Source organism: Hypanus sabinus, chromosome 6 (genome assembly GCF_030144855.1).
Source record: "Hypanus sabinus isolate sHypSab1 chromosome 6, sHypSab1.hap1, whole genome shotgun sequence".
In the NCBI taxonomy this organism is placed as follows: Eukaryota; Metazoa; Chordata; class Chondrichthyes; order Myliobatiformes; family Dasyatidae; genus Hypanus; species Hypanus sabinus.
In genome coordinates, this window is record NC_082711.1 from 121,205,317 (window position 1) to 121,218,217 (window position 12,901).

Below are 12,901 nucleotides of genomic sequence, written 5' to 3' on the forward strand. Positions count from 1 at the left end.
TTGGAGATTGTAGGGATGACTTACACCAAATTCAAAAGCTCAAGCATATAAACACTAAGAAACTGGCTTGCGACTGAAGGCAAAGAGTGGTTGTAGACGGGTCAGGGTCATATTCTGCATGGAGGTCTGTCACCAGAGGTGTGCCTCGGGCATATGTTCAGGCACCCCTACACTTTGTGATTTTTACAAATGACCTGGATGAGGAAGTGGAAGGATGAGTTAGTAAGTTTGCTGTTGACACAAAGGTTGGGGGTGTTGTGGATAGTGTGGAGGGCTGTCAGAGGTTACAGCGGGACATTGATAGGATACAAAACTGGGCTGAGAAGTGGCAGATGGAGTTCAACCCAGATAAATGTGAAGTGGTTCATTTTGGTCAGTCAAATATGATGGCAGAATGGTATTAATGGTAAGACTCTTGGCCTTGGAGTACTGCGCTCAGTTCTGGTTGCCTCACTACAGGAAGGATGTGGAAACCAAAGAAAGGGTGCAGAGGAGACTTACAAGGATGTTGCCTGGATTGGGGAGCATGCCTTATGAGAATAGGTTGAGTGAACTCAGCATTTTCTCCTTGGAGAGACGGAGGATGAGAGATGACCTGATAGAAGTGTATAAGATGATGAGAGGCTTTGATCGTGTGGATAGTCAGAGGCTTTTCCCGGGGCTGAAATGGTTGCCACAAGAGGACACGGGTTTAAGGTGCTGGGGAGTAGGTACAGAGGAGATATCAGGGCTAAGCTTTTTACTCAGTGGTGAGTGCGTGGAAGGGCTGCCGGCAACGGTGGTAGAGGCGGATATGATAGGGTCCTTTAAGAGACTTTTGGATAGGTACATGGAGCATAGTAGAATAGAGGGCTACAGGTAAGCCTAGTAAATTCTAAGGTAGGGACATGTTCGGCACAACTTTGTGGGCAGAAGGGCCTGTATTGTGCTGTAGACTTTCTATGTAAATTCTAGAATATTGTCCAGTCCACTGACTTAAAGCAGTCCTATAAGCACTCCTCTGCCTCCCTTGACCATAGCTTCGTGGTCCTCAGCACTGGTCTTTTGTCTCAGCCCACCTGCTGGGAGTAGAAGCACTGCCAGGTGGGCATGTTAAGCAGTCTTGGTGGTGTAACAGTGGTCAAGTGTGTCGGCTCCTCTGGTCCCACTGATGATATGTTGGTAGTAGTTGTTCAGTCACTTCTTCAGGCTGATCTGGTAGTAATCTCTCACAGTGAGAGGGAAGGCATCTGGGCACGCTGTTTCATGCCTGATCACAGAGCTCAGCTTCTCCAGTGCCTGCTTGACATTGGTCTAGGGGAATGTACACAGCTCCCTCAGCAGATAAAAAGGATACACATACTCAACCTCCTCAGTTGTTCTGCCTTTGTGGAAGATGGTGAAGCCGTAGGGCGTCAGTGCTGCGTCCAAAATGGTGGAGGGACAGCCATGTTTCTGACGCAAAGTGCACAGCAGTTCCTGATGCCTCTGGTACAGGTCTTCAGTTTTATTTTCCATAGTCTATGAGTCCCAGCTTTCCTTCTGCACCTCTGTTTTCTTAAAGGGGAGCTGCACTCACAACCTGAGTCTGCAGTCTGCGATCCATTGATTCTGGTATTGATAGTTTCTCTTTCATGTCTTAAAGCAATGTTGCTTACAAAAGTAGCCACAACTGCGACTGGATTTCAGCTGTGGTCGTCCTGACTGGGAATATTTTGTGATTCCCATCAGAGCTGCACACAAAAAGTTGCCTGTTATCGGCACCATCTTTCTCCGGTACTTAGTAAAGTGGCCACTGAGTGTATGTTACCATCAATGTTCTCTCTTTTATTTTTACATGTACAGTGCGTGAAATGTGTCTACGTTTACAATCAAGGATGTGCTGGCTGTAGTGCTTCAGTCTCACCACACATTCTGGCTCTAACAAGGCATGCCCACAACATTCAGCAGAACAACACAACGCGATAAGCAACAAAACAAGGCACACCTTGCAAATTAACAGTACTGAGAATTTGAGTTGTATCAAGACCTTAAAAGTTGAGTCAATTCAGAGTTGAGGTGAGTGAAGTTGTTCCCTCTGCTTCAGGAGCCTGTTTCTTGAAACAGGCTGCTCCTGAACCTCCTGCTCGATGGCAACAGTGAGAAGAGCAATGGCCTAGATGGTGGAGAGTCCTTGATGGATGCTGCTTTGTCAATGACACAGGGGAGTACCACTACCTACCGGTTCCCCTCCCAAGTCCCACATCATCCTGAATAGGAAAAAAAAAGCAGGAAGTTTTAAATGGGCACCAGCCTCCCCAGCATTGGCACCTTTAAGAGGCAATGTCTCAAAGAGGGGGCATGCAACATTAAGGACCACCTTCACCAAGGACATGCACCCGTCTTGTTGCGGCCAGCATGATGATAATGACTATTATTTTGTTTTTCTCTTTGTATTTGCACAGTTTCGGTTTTTTTTGCATACCAGTTGTTGGTCTTTCATTGATTCTATTATATTTCTTGTATTTAATGTGAATTCCCACAGGAAAACCCACCTTAGGGTTGTGGATGGTGACATATATGTACTTTGATACTAAATTCACTTTGCATTTTGTAGTTTGGATGGGAGGTGATTGCAAGAAAGGGCTGAGTTAACTAACCTGGGCACGCATCTCACTCGTCAAGTAGGCATAGCAGTGACCATACTTTGAGGAAATTGAGGTATACAAGGCTTCCTGCTCCCATTCTAACAACTTCCTACAGGAGTACTACCATGAGCGTCCTGTCTGACTGCATCATTGTGTGGTACGGAAGCTGGGGGAATCGGACCTCAGTCCCTACAGAGGACAGTAAAAGCCACCGAGAGGATCACAGGTGTCTCCTTCCACCATGTGTGTGACATTTACCGCAAGCATTGCAGACAATCCCTACCACCCATCCCACAATCTCTTTGACCCACTACCATCAGGTAGGAGGTACAGAAGCATCGGGACTAGGACTTCCAGTCTGGATAACGGCGTCTTCCCTCAGGCTGGGAGACTAATGAATATCCTGTCAGCACTGAGGTCTCGTGACTAGGGCAGCAAGCTGTTTATCTGTGCTGTGCACTACATGCAGTTAGAATATTTTGTTAACTTAGTTTGTGGGAATATTTTGTATTATGTGCTGTGTGTGATATATGCTTTGAGTGTGCACCATGGTCCTGGGGGACGTTGTTTCATTTGGTTGTATATACGTACAGTCAGATGACATAAACTTGAACTTGAGGAGAAATTATTGCTCAAGGGACACAATGAAAGCTTCAAGTAGAGGAAAGGAGAAGGGAGGGGCAACAGGGTTGGGTGAGGGTGAGGAAGGGTGAATAAGGAATGATGGAGGTTTGGACTGAAGGAGAGATGAGATGTGGGGGTATCACTCAGATGCCTGGCCTGAGAGAGGATAAAGAAACAGAGATCAGTTTTCATAAAAGGAGATTCTGCAGATGCTGGAAATCCAGAGCAACACACACTGGAGGAACTCTAAACAGGTCAGGCAGCATCTATAAAAATTAATAAACAGTCAACGTTTTGGGCCAAGACCCTACATCAAGATCAGAAAGGACGGGATGACACCAGAATGAAAAGGTGGGGGCAGTGGTAGAAGGACAGGTGAGTGGGAAAGGTCATGGACTGGAGAAGAAGGGATCTGATAGGAGAGGAGAATGGACTATGGGAGAAAGGAAAGGAGCAGGGGAGATGATAGGCAGGTGAGGAGAGCATTGACTTTCTTTGTCACGTGTACATGGAAACATACAGTGAAATGCTTCATTTGAGACTACAACCGAGCAATTGCTGGGTGCCCAGAACACATCTTCCACTGCCAGGAAAGCTCACCAATGCTCTACTTTCTGAGGAGGCTAAAGAGAGCTGGTCTGTGCACACCAGCACTCCTGACCTGCAGATGTACAGTGGAGGTCAGCCTGACATGCTGCATCACTGTGTGGTCCAGAAACTATGTGGGACTCTTATTTTCAATACTTCGTGATAACAGCTGGGTAATGAACATACCAGCACATAGTTAAGCCAGAAAACATTTTTAGTCCGTGAGCAACATACCCTCGTATTGATAGTTTCTGGCACTCCAGCCTGTAATTCTACTGATCTACCACTGGAAGGCAGTACTGATGGGCGAGACCCAGCCCCTAATGAGCACAGACGCTATGCTACAAACCAAGCCTGTGGTTGCTGCCGAGCCCTTGCTACATCTGAGGCGACACTGCTGCCTCGCCACCTGTCTTGTCACCAGACAAATGTTCAACGGGGTCTTGCAGCAGTAAAAGAAGAGTTCAAGGCACCAACTCTGGTTTGAATTATTCGCTTGGTTTCCTAGTATTAAACAGGAATAAAACCAGCAGATGTTGCAAAGACACACACAGACCAGAAGACACAAGAGCAGAATTCGGCCATTCGGCCCATCCAGTCTGCTGCACCATTCCGTCATGGCCGATTTATTATTCCTCTCAATCTGGTTCTCCTCTTCACCATAACCTTTGATTCCCTTACTAATCAAAAACCTATCAACCTCTGCTTTAAATATACTCAATGACTTGGCCTACACAGCCATCTGTGGCAATGAATTCCACAGATTCACTACACTCTGACAAAATAAATTTTTCCTCATCTCTGTTCTAAATCTGAAGCTGTACCCTCTGGTCCAAGACTCCCCCACTATAGGAATCATCCTTTCCACATCCAATTTATCTAGAACCTTTCAATATTTGATAGGTTGCAATGAGATTCTCCCCTACCCCCCATTCTTTTAATCTCCAGCTAGTCCATCATGTTATGTCTTTCATTCCGGGAATCATTTTCGTGAACCTCCTCTGGGCTCGGTCCAATGGCACCACACCTTTTCTTAGATGAACTGATCACAATACTCCCAAGTGCAGTCTGACCAAAGCCTTATAAAGCCTCAGCATTATATCCTCACTTTTTATTCTAGTCTTCTCAAAATGAATGTTAACATTGCATTTGCCCTCCTTACCACCGACTCAACCCTGTAAGCTAACCTTTAGGGAATCCAGCACCAAGACTCCCAAGTCCCTTTGCACCTCTGATTTTTGAAATTACTCGTTACGTATCCCGTAACTGGATAACTCACCAGCAAAGATAGAGAGGTCCGTTGGAGTCTGATGGCACTATTTTCGAACGTTTTATTCATAAAGGGGGGCACAAAAGTAAGGTTAATACAAACACTCAGAACATATACATCGGCAAAACTCAATCTAAAGCGCGGGTATAGCAATAATCATCATTAAGAAATAATCTCGACTGTTGTCTAGGGGATAATATATTGTCCGTTGGAAATATAAAAGTCACTCAGAAGTCTGCAGGCTTCAGTCTTTTTTGGGGAATCGCTGGTGTCAGAAACACACTGAGTCTCAGCAATTTGCAGAACGGTAAACTTTATTTTTCGAGTCTGCAGAGTCGGACCCAACCAGCTCCTGCTAGATTGAGTGCCGAATTACACTTTGCACAGTTTTTTATACCCTACTTGTTTACGACTTTGTGAGTTGCACCCACGTGAGGTGCAGACATTCTTCCTTAATCTCATTACAAAATTACAAATGTGATTACCCTTTGGCCCACTTATCAGCCTCAGCGCATTAACACCGTTATTGTTCAACCTTTAAGCATGTCTTCCCGTTACCCGTATCGCTTCTTTAATCAGCAAGCTATTGTTTCATCCTCATTTTGCAAATTGGTTTATACGTTGCCCTGCAAGTTGCTTTGCACGTTCTTTCTGTGTCAGCACATTCTCAATGGACTCCTTAAGAATCATTTCTCTCAGCTGGGTTTCACGTGTTTCAGAGAGAGTGAGGAGAAACGGAAAAACTTGCCCGGGTCTTTGACGAAGCAACTCCGTTGAATCAGGGGAGCGTTGTTTCCCTGTTATTAGTTTGAAGTCCTTCTCGGTATTATCAGCCACCCGCTCCCCAGGCAGAGAAGTTACGGAGCGCACGTGGCTTTTGACTGGCTTCCAGCTATCACGGGAGCGTTGGGCGATCGAGTCCTTCTGGTGTGTCTCTCTCTGGGGTACCGCCTTCTGCAGTCCCCTTTTATCTTGACTTGCAGAGTTGTAGATGTCCATCAAAGTAGGGTGATGCAATCCCCACCCCCACATTGCCCGAGGGTGTCCATATCCGTGGTAGCTGTCATGAAGCAGGATCATGCCCTTAGCACAGGTGTCTCTAAGAGCCATGGCCAAAACCGTTACATTGTCTCTCATTTGCCTGGGTCCGAGACCCGAATTAATAGTGCTCTTGCGATTCTCCGGAAGGAGAGGGCTGCTCCCGCCCCTTCGGCCCCTCAGAGCTGTGGTACATTCATAACACTCCTCATTTAGAAAGTAGTCTACACCTTTATTCTTCCTACCAACCCCCATTTCTTTGCCCATTGTCCCAATCCAAGTCTTTCTGCAAACTCCCTATTTCCTCAGTACTACCTGCCACTCCACCTATCTTCATATCGTCCACAAACCTGGCCATGAAACCATCAATTCCATCATCCAAGTCATTAAAGTATAACATGAAAAGAAGTGGTCCCAACACTGACCCATTCACCACTAGTCACCAGCAGCAAAGGCCCCCTTCTTTCCCACTCTTTGCCTCCTGCTTGTCAGTCAATCTTCCATCAAAAAGATTCCTGTAATACCATGGACACCGCTTTCTAAGCAGCCTCATGCACAGCACCTTGTCAAAGTTCTGAAAATTGAAGTAAGCAACAGCCATTGATTCTCTTTGGTCTATCCTGCCTGTTATTTTCTCAAAGAATTCGAACAGTTTTTCAGGCAAGATCTCCCTTTCAGGATGCTATGCTGAACTTTTGCCTACTATGCCAAGTGCCTCCAAGTACCCTGAAACCTCATCTTTGATAATGGACTTCAACATGTACCCAACCACTGAGGTCAGACTAACTGGCTTATAATTTCCTTTCTTCCACCTTCCTCCCTTTGTATATAGTGGAATGACATTTGCAGTCTTCCACTCCTCCAGGACCATGGAAGAATCTAGTGATTCATGAAATATCATTACTAATGCTGTCACAATCTCTTCAGCTATCTCTTTTCAGAACCATAGGGTTTAGTCTATCTGGCCCAGGAGACTTATCTACTCAGACCTTACAGTTTCCCAAACACCTTCCCCCAGTAATAGCAACTACACTCAGTTCTGTCTTCTGACACTCCCGAATTTCTGGCATACTGCTAGTGTTTTCCACAGTGAAGATTGACGCAAAATACTTATTAAGTTCCTCTATCATTTCTTTGCCTCCCATTATTACCTCTCTAAAAGTTCAAAGGTCCTTGGAATGGATCTACCCTACACCTTCTGAATTGCTCCCCAAAACTCCAGCTTTTGTTGTTCTGCTAGTGACCCCTTCCAATTGACTTTGGCCAGCTCCTCTCATGCCTCTGTAATTCCCTTTACTCCACTGTAATACAGATACATCTGACTTTGTCTTCTCCCTCTCAAACTGCAGAGTGAATTCAATCATATTATGATCACTGCTTCCTAAGGGTTCCTTTACCTTCAGCCCCCTAATCAAATTTGGTTCATTATACAACACCCAGTACAGTATTGCTTTTCTCCTAGTAGACTCAATCGCAAGCTGCTCTAAAAAGCCATTTCACAGGCTTTCTACAAATTCTCTCTATTGCGCTCCAGCAGCAACCCAATTTTCCCAATATACTTGCATGTTGAAATCTCCCAAGAATGTCATAACGTTGCCCTTTTCACAATTCTTTTCTTTCTCCCCTTGTAATTTGTAGCCCATATCCTGGTTACATTTAAGAGATTCTTAGAAAGGGTAAAAGAGAAATGGGAAGGTTATATGGTTAGATGGATGTTGGTGTAGGTTAAAAAGCCAGTACAACTGTGGGCCAAAGAGGTTCTGATGGAGGATCTCAACCTGAAATGTCAACTGTTTATTCCGTCTATAAGATGCTTCCTGATCTGCTGAGTTCCTCCAGCATTATCAATTCTGTCCTCAACATGGACTAGACTAGAGAGAAGATTATAGATCAGGCTGACCACTCCCTTCATCTCCCAAGCCCATCACCCCTACTGGGGCATGGACCACTGCCTGCAGCTTTCCAGAGTCCTCTGTCTTGGCTGGTTTGATTGGCCCCGTGTCTTCCACTTTCACCACATGACATCATTTGTAGACAAAGATCCTCCCTCTCCCAGGGATGAGGTCTTTAGAACTTCTGATGTCATTTCTGCACTTTGGTTACTTAATGGGATGGGGTTGCTAGTCCCACGTCCAACCCTCCTCCTCCTGCAGCCAGGCTTCTACAGACCACAGTACGTGCGCTTGCAACACTGTGTGTCAGACAGAGTGGTCAGCAGCACTGGGGCTCCACAGGGGACTGTCCTTCTGGTGGAACTCTTCACCATCTACACCTTGGACTTCAACTACAACACAGAGTCTTGCCATCTTCAGAAGTTTTCTGATGACTCTGCCATAGTTTGATGCATCAGCAAGGGCGATGAGGCTGAGTACAGGGCTATGGTGGGAAACTTTGTCACATAGTGTGAGCAGAATCATCTGCAGCTTAATGTGAAAAAGACTCAGGAGCTGGTGGTGGACCTGAGGAGGGCTAAGGCACTGGTGACCCCTGTTTCCATCCAAGGGGTCAGTGTGGACATAGTGGAGGATTACAAATACCTGGGGATACGAATGGACAATAAACTGGACTGGTCAAAGAACACTGAGGCTGTCTACAAGAAGGGTCAGAGCCATCTCTGTTTCCTGAGGAGACTGAGGTCCTTTAACATCTGCCGGATGATGCTGAGGATGTTCTACGAGGCTGTGGTGGCCAGTGCTATTGTGTTTGCTGTTGTGTGCTGGGGCAGTAGGCTGAGGGTAGCAGACACCAACAGAATCAACAAAGGCCAGTGATGTTGTGGGGGTGGAACTGATGGTGGTGTCCGAAAAGAGGATGCTGTCCAAGTTGCATGGCATCTTGGACAATGACTCCTATCCACTCCATAATGTACTGGTTAGGCACAGGAGTACATTCAGCCAGAGACTCATTCCACCGAGATGTAACACTGAGCGTTATAGGAAGTTATTCCTACCTGTGACCATCAAACTTTACAACTCTTCCCTAGGAGCGTCAGGCACCCTGAGCCAATAGGCTGGTCCTGGACTTATTTCCACTTGGCATGATTAACTTATTATTATTTAATTATTTATGGTTTTATATTACTATATTTCTTCACTATTCTTGGTTGGTGTGGCTGTAACAAAACCCAATTTCCCTCTGAATGTATTTCTGTCTGTCTGTCTCTGTCTGGGATCATCCATCATGGGGTTTGCCAATCCCTACTGCACATGGGGGGAGTCAGGAGCACCAAGTTTTTTGGAGTGCGCATCACGGACGATCTCATCTAGTCTCTCAATACCACCTCATTAGTCAGGAAAGCACAGCAATGCCTCCACTTCCTGAGGACATTGAGGCGAGAGAGTCTCCCTACCCCCACTCTCCTCACATTCTGCTGGAGCAGCACAAAGAAAGTCCTGACCAGCTGTGTTATCAACATGGATGGGAAATGCAAGCGTCTGGCCACAACCCTGCAACAGATTGTGAGGCTCACTGGGGTCTCACTCCCCCATCCCAGCAGGTATACTGCATTTGCAGAGTTCTCAGCGTGCTCAGGGAGGCTCACATCTGTCCCACAATATCTCTCTCTTCCCACAGTAAAAGTACAAGGTCTGTTAAGCTGGGTAAGAGCTTCTTGCCCCAGGCTGTGAGACCTCTGGATACTCCATTCTTACCCAGAACACATTATTTCTGAGAGTGCTGGTAGCAGAACACCGCTGTATATTGAATTCTGTGTCATAAATGCACTTTATGTCAATTTGTACATTTATAGCCCTTTGTTGGTCAGAGTTGACCATGGATCTTGTGTCTGAGCTGTCTACGTGATTCACAAGCCAGGGCAGCACGATACAGAGAGCAAGCTGTTGCCCATGCATCCCTTTTCCAGTCAGCTGATGAATGCAAAGGAATGGCAGGCTTGGATGCAGTTTGGTACCAGCAGCATTCCAGGAGTTACCAGTCAGCATTGAACACAATGTAGGACTGCCTCAGGGAGTCCAGCTCCTGATATTTTCCTTGGGATTTACTCCCGAAGCCTTCCCTACAAGCGGATACAGCCACAATGCAGCTGAGGTTTGAGATCAGTGTTTTCCTTCTCCTTAGATGAGCTGCCAACCACAACTGACAAGTCCCGTCTGCCCAAAGTGAACCTGCCTTTTCCCCTTCTCCTGTCAGCAGAAACATAGAAACATAGAAAATAGGTGCAGGAGTAGGCTATTAGGCCCTTCGAGCCTGCACCACCATTCAGTATGATCATGGCTGATCATCCAACTCAGAACCCTGTACCAGCCTTCTCTCCATACCCCCCGATCCCTTTAGCCACAAGGGCCGTATCTAACTCCCTCTTAAATATAGCCAATAAACTGGCCTCAACTGTTTCCTGTGGCAGAGAATTCCACAGATTCTGTGTGAAGAAGTTTCTCCTCATCTCGGTCCTAAAAGGACCTCAAACTGTGACCCCTCGTTCTGGACTTCCCCAACATTGGGAACAATCTTCCTGCATCTAGCCTGTCCAATCCCTTTAGAATTTTATACATTTCAATAAGATCCCCCCTTAATCTTCTAAATTCCAGCGAGTATAAGCCCAGTTGATCCAGTCTTTCTTCATATGAAACAGAAACAGTTCTGCCGGGCTTAGATGCTAAGCCGCATGTGAAGGCCAGGAGTTGGAGATGGTTGTCAGAGGGTATTTGAGATGCACACTATTGGGAGCATTTAATAGGTAGTGGGAGCTCATCTATCCAGCCCCCTCCACCACCCCACCAACCCAGCAGCTATGAAAACCTTAAGGAACCATCTACAAAATACATTTTTATTATCTGTTAATATAATAGTGTTAATATTATTTTATCTGCTGTATGTGATATATAGACCGTGTTTTGGACCAGCATCCCAGAGGAACATTGTGTCAAAGTTCAAAGTAAAATTTATTATCAGAATACATACATGTCACAAAATACAACCCTGAGATTCATTTTCTTGTGGGCATACTTCGCAAATCTATGGAACAGTAACTGTAAACAGGATCAATGGCCAACAAACTGTGCAAATGCAGATATAAATAAATAGCAATTGATAACGAGCAATTGATAACAAATTATGAGTCCTTAAATGAGTGTAGTTATTTCCTTTTGTTCAAGAGCCTGTGGGTTAGTAACTGTTCTTGGATCTGGTGGTGTTAGCCCTGAGGCTCCTGTACCTTCTACCTGATGGCAACACCAAGAAAAGAGCTTGACCTGGGTGGTGAGAATCTTTGGATGCTGCTTTTTATAGCAACATTTCATGTTGATGTGCTGAATGGTTGGGAGGGATTTACCCGTGACGTACTGGGCTGAATCCATTGCCTTTTGTAGAATTTTCCACTCAAAGGTATTGGTGTTTCCATATTAGGCTGTGATGCAGCCAGTTAACACACTTTCCACCACAAATAGATAGAAGTTTGCCAAGCTTTAAGATGACATGCTGAATCTCTGCAGACTCCTGACAAAGTAGAGGTCATATAGTGCTTTCTTCATAATTGTATTTATATGATGTGCCGAAGACAGGTCTTCTGAGATAGTGACACCCAGGAATTTAAAATTACTGACTCTCTCCACCTCTGATCCTCTGATCATTACTGGCTCATGGACCTCTGGTTTCGTTCTCCTGAAGTCTACAATAAGTTCCTTGGTCTTGTTGACATTGAGTGAGAGGCTGTTTATATGACACCACTCAGCCAAGTTTTCAGTCTCCCTTCTGTATGCTGATTCATCACTACCTTTGATATGGCCCCAAACATCAGCAAACTTGTATATGGCGTGAGAGCTGTACTTAGCCGCACAGTCATAGCTGTGAAGAGAGTTGAGCAGGGGGCAAAGTACACATCCCTGTTGTGCTCCTGTGCCGATGGAGTTTGTGGAGGAGATGTTTGTGCCAATCTGAACTGACTGAGGAAATCCAGAAGCCAATTGCACAAGGGGTTATTGAGATCCAGGTCTGGAGTTTACCAATTAATGTTATTTGGGGATGATGGTATTAAGTGCTGAGCTGTAATCAATAAAGAGCATCCATCTTTGCTGTGAAGAGCCAACAAGATAGAATTGACCCGTTGCTTCGGAAGGCAAACTGGAGCAGATCCAAGTCATCACTCAGACAGGAGCTGATATGCTTCAACACCAGCCTCTCAAAATACTTCATCACTGTGGATGTAAGTTCCACTGGGTTATAGTCATTTAGACAGGTTACCACACTCTACATGGGCACTGTTATGATTGTAGCCTGCTTGAAGCAAGAGAATATCAGACACTACTGGAGTGAGGGGTTGAAGATACCCGTGAATACATCAGCCCAGGCTCTTAGTACACAGCCAGGTACTCTGTCCAGACCGGACAGTTTCCATGGATTCTCTCTCTCGAAGGCAGCCAGCAAGTCATCCAAAGGATCATCGGGAGACATGGGCGTGTCAAAGCCAATATAGAAGGCATTGAGCTCATCTGGGAACAAAGGTCTGCTGTCCCCCATGTCACAAGATTTAACTTTGTAGGAGGTTATGGCATTCAAACTCTGTCACAGCTGTTGAGCATCCCTCATTGATTCCAGTCTAGCTTGGAATCACCACTTTGCCCAGGAGATGGCTTTCCAGAGATCATACTTGCACCATGTGGCATTCTTGATCTTCAGGCTTGAATTCCTCTCATCGGGCTCTCAGCAGGTTCCGGATTTCATTGTTCATCCAAGGCTTCTGAATGGGGAAAACCCTGAATGATTTTGTGGGGACGCACTCATCCACAGCTGCTTTAATAAAGTCTGTGACCACCCTGGT